This window comes from Pristis pectinata, chromosome 37 (genome assembly GCF_009764475.1).
Source record: "Pristis pectinata isolate sPriPec2 chromosome 37, sPriPec2.1.pri, whole genome shotgun sequence".
NCBI classification, from domain to species: domain Eukaryota; kingdom Metazoa; phylum Chordata; class Chondrichthyes; order Rhinopristiformes; family Pristidae; genus Pristis; species Pristis pectinata.
In genome coordinates, this window is record NC_067440.1 from 2207384 (window position 1) to 2212066 (window position 4683).

Below are 4683 nucleotides of genomic sequence, written 5' to 3' on the forward strand. Positions count from 1 at the left end.
AATGTTAGGTCATTGATTGTAAAACAGGCGCCTTTCACACACTCACTTCACTGTGTGACCAGAGGGGTGTCAGGATCTCCAGCGATTCAGTCACTTGAGCTTCAGGTGTGAGTAATGACCTGTCAGACACTAGCTCGGGGACTGGTGATTGAGTCACAGAGTCAAACAGCACTGGAGACGGTTCAGTACCCGAATCTCCTACAACAGGATCATGGAGCGATGGTGGTATAGTGGTGAGCGTAGCTGCCTTCCAAGCAGTTGACCCGGTTTCGATTACCGGCCGTCGCAGGTTGTTGAGTTTTAATCTCCTGACATCGGGTCTATCAGAAATGAACTTCTTACAGTTCAATGGTCTGTACAGAAGTGGCGGGGCCGATTGATCTACTCAGGCTAACCTGCTGCATTCATGTAGTTTGATTGGTGAGTGTAAGAGAGGTCCCATAGCTGTTTCATTAATTATCACTTACTGTGAGCAGGTCATTGGGTCAGGGAAACAATTCCCGTCCCTCTCCCTTTTCTCGGGAAATCGATGAACGGATCAGTGCAGTTTCCTGCTCTCACTCTGTCCCAGATTCCCACAGCAAACTATCACACTTGTGGTCGTCCCATTACAGCAAAGATGTGGAGGCTTTGGAAAGGGTGCGGGAGAGATTTACCAGGCAACTTCCTGGATTAGTGGATATGAGCTGTAAACTGGGACACATGCGGTCGCCACATTGCAGGAAGGACATGGAGGCTTTGGAAAAGGTACAGAAGAGGTTTACCCGGATGTTGCCCGGATTGTAAATTATAAGGAGAGGTTGGACAAACGTGGGTTGTTTTCTCAAGACCATCAGGTGCTGAGGGGAGATCTGATGGAGGTTTATAAAACTATGAGAGGCATGGATAGGGCAGTGAATATTTTTCCCAGGGCAGAAATGTAAAATACTGGAGGGCATGCACTTTACGTGAGAGTTGGAACTTCAAAGGAGATGGGTGTGGAAAGTGTTTTATACAGAGAGCGATCAGTGCCTGGAACGGACTGCCAGGTGTAGAGCTGGAAGCATACACGACAGTAACGTTTAAGAGGCTGTTCGACAGACACATGAATCTACAGGGAGTGGAAGGAATATGGATCAAGTACAGGCAGAAGACTTTATTCCAATTCGGCATCGAGTTCGGCACAGACATGGTGGGCCGAAAGGCCTGTTCCTGTGCTCTATGATCTGTTCCTCTGTTCTATGATCCCAACATGTCCCAGATGATGTGTTCACACTGAGTGACGTCAGTCTGTTCACCCCCGCTGCCTGTCTATGTTTACCCCGTGCAATCTCTCCCCTCACTCCCCCTCCGTTCCGACACGGACTACACCCGGTGCTTCTGCACTGACAGGTGTAATACAGGGTCAGAGGGTTACAGGGCCTTCGACCCAGCATGTCCATACCGACCATAACGGGTCTGTGTTAAACCCGTTGCTCAGCCCTTGTCCTATAAACGTCTCCGCCTTAGCGATTCAAATGCTCCTTTGGATATTTCATCACTATTGGGAAAGTTCCTGCCTCCGCCACCCCTTAAGGTCGTGCGTTCGAAGCACCAACCACTCTTGGGAGAAATAATTTTTCCTCAGACCGTCTACAAACCTCTTCCTCCTGTTTCGGAACTGGACATTTCTGCCCGTCACCCATCTGTCATTGTGGCTCCGTGTTTGCCCTTTCCAGGGGTAAAGCCGGGCTGTCCTGTGTGTCCTACAGTCCCGTCACGTGATGTGTTTGGTCTCACCCTGTCGGAGATGTTCCCCTTGTTCTCCCCACTGCCCACTCCCCACTTACTCCGCTGCCGAAAATTCACTTGTTCTCTCTCTATCCCGGTTCTAATGACGGATCCCGGGACTGAAACGTGAACTCGCTTTCGATTTCCACAGACTCTGCCTGAGCTGCTGAGTGTGTCCAGCATTTTCTGTTCTATAGCAGGTCACAGCCTTTCAAAACATTCTGCAATGTGTACTAGACTGTAGCTGAGCACAACAGGGACAGTCTTTCGCCTCTATGGACCTGTCCGCATAAAATGATGAAATGAAAGGAACTTTGGTATTGAAATGCGTGATTTTCAGAGCAAGTGAAGCGAAATGTATATTGTGGGGATGTGTGATGTGACAGTGTCCTGTTGTAAAATGTTCAGCTGAAGTATAGTAGAAGATGGTTTCGATCTATCGACCTCTGGGTTATAGGCCCAGCACCCTTCCGCTGCGCCACTCTGCTGTCAAAAGTGCAACTCTCTGTATTCCCTCTTTTAATCTTCTTTTGCCGTTTTCCTGTCCGACTCTACACTGTTTCTTTTGCTGGTTTCTCTTTTCTTCCCCCTCACTTACTACTTTATCTCTTCCCAGAATCTCTCTCTCTCTCTCTCTCTCTTCCCCTCTCTCTATTTCTCTATTTCTCTCTCTGTATTTCTCTCTCTTCCCCCTCTGTCTCCCTTCCTCTCATTGTTCCTTACTCCTTGTCACATCCCGTTGCCACCCCTGTGCTGTCTATACGCTGTTCCGGTCGGGTCCTCATTCCCAACATTTCAGTAATAACCGGATCTGACACTATTTAATTGTCCCTGTTCCAGTGACCCTGCAGTCGGACATTCTGTTTCTCTTCCTCTGTGTCTCGTCTGCCATCTTTGTGTCAAATGTCAATGTACAGGGCAGAGGGCACTGTCTGTGCTGCAGTGGGGGGGGGGGGGGTGACCCTTGGACACTTTAGTCACCCCGCGGGACACCACGCAATACTTCACCCACACCTGGTGGTGGCTCATTTTGTTCAATCCAAGGTCTCAATAACGTCCCAACCATGTCAGAATAAATGCCAGAATTCTGTATGTGTTGAAGGCCAGCAGCTCATTTTGTCTCTGTGTGACCCTCCTGATGCAGGATTTCGACCCGAAACATCGACAGTTTCTTTCCTCCCACAGATGAAGCTTTGACCCACTGAGTTCCTCCAACACAGGACCGTGCAGCACAGGAACAGGCCCTTCGGCCCACAATGATGTGCTGAACTATTTACATTAGTAATCAAATTTCCAAATAAACTAATCCCTTCTGCCTACACAATGTCCATATTCTTCCATTTCCTGCACATCCATGCGCCTATCTAAGAGCCTGTTGAACACACCTTGCGCATTAGCCTCCAACACCACCCCAGGCAGCGCATTCCACCACAATATCTCGTGTAAAAAATAATTGCCCCGCACATTTACCCGTCTCACCTTAAGAACATGTCCTCTGGTATTGGACAAGGTAAGATTAAGAGGCGCATCTCTGGCAGTTGGCGATGGAGATAGTAGAGGTGAGTTATCCATGTTAGATGTCACTTTCCCAGCTCTCCTTGGCTCGAGCCCACATCAGGTTCGGATTTTAATGTCCGAGTCCATTCTAAAGTCAGTCGGAAGTCTTCCCAGGGACTTGCACCGGAAATTGTTCAAAATTCAAGATCACCAGGGTGGAGACGCCGGGGACTGAACCCGGGACCTCATCCGTGCAAAGCATGTGCGCCTCCACTGAGATACATCTCCACGGCCACTCAGTAATTTCAAAAGGCCGCTGCCTGCTGTGTCTCACCCGTTGAGCAAAAGACGTAGACATTGTAACAGAGAATAGGGCTGTCACGTAACATGCGGCCCTTCCACTCCGCCATTCAGTGCTATCATTCAAGTTCAATCCCATGTCCAGTTCTCTCCCCAGACCCCCTTGGCCGAAAACATTTAGATTCCAACTGAATGATCGAAAAGCCAAAATTAAATCAAAACACAACAGTTGTCCCGGCAAGTTGGTCAGTTCCAAGGATTTCGCCGGAGGAAGCACACACATTCCGGTGAAAGGGAAGCGGGACATTGTGGGTCCCGGACGTGAGATTCCGCAGGAGGGCTCCCACTGAGCCCAGTGAGGCAGCAGCAGGGAGCGGCCGCCTCCGGACAGCGCAGTGTTACCCAGCTGACAATGACACACAGAGCAAAAGCTGCCGGATCGCCAGCGTCCCTGGGTGGGCTCGAACCACCAACCTTTCGGTTAACAGCCGAACGCGCTGACCGATTGCGCCACAGAGACAAGCTGAAGGAAGCGGGGTTGAATGCCAGTCCTGATGAAAGGTCCCGGCCTGAATCGCCGACTGTTTATGTCTCTCCGGAACATTTCGTGTGTGTTGATGAATGATTCATTCCCGGGTTGGGAGGCGGTGACGAGGGACTGGTGCGGGAACTGGCTTTTCACAATTTGCATTAATGATTTGGATCCGGGGGTCACGAACAATATAAAACAGAAAATGCTGGAAACACGTAGTCGGCAGGATTCGGACCTGGGCGGTGAAATACCAATGGATGTCTCGTCTATCGCCTTAACCATTTGGCCACGATTACTACTCTCCCCACAGCTGGGCAGACATTGGCCATCGGATGTGATCAGTGTATCCCAGGACGGACGGGGACAGCGCCGATACGGGAGTCAGAGAAACAGGACTGATCCTGAACAGCAAAAGACAAACTACCGGAAACACTCAGCAGGTCAGGCAGCGTCTGTGGAGGGAGAAACAGAGTTAACGTTTCAGGTCGATGACCTTTCACCCTGAACTCCGGGCAAGCAGTGGGACGGAGGGAGTCTCACTCAGAGTGGGACAGGGTTTCCTCACCCCTCCACCACACCCCCAGACCTCCCAGTTTGCTCTCACT

The 4683-nt window shown here is 50.2% G+C and overlaps 2 non-coding genes across 2 annotated transcripts; one reads left to right on the plus strand and one right to left on the minus strand.

Annotated features, from left to right (window-relative positions):
- Nucleotides 1-216: 216 nt before the first annotated feature.
- Nucleotides 217-288, plus strand: trnag-ucc (transfer RNA glycine (anticodon UCC)). Its single transcript has one exon. It is a non-coding gene; the product is annotated as a tRNA-Gly (tRNA).
- Nucleotides 289-3992: 3704 nt separating this feature from the next.
- trnan-guu (transfer RNA asparagine (anticodon GUU)) lies at nt 3993-4066 on the minus strand. The gene has a single exon. It is a non-coding gene; the product is annotated as a tRNA-Asn (tRNA).
- Between the last annotated feature and the right edge of the window lie 617 nt (nt 4067-4683).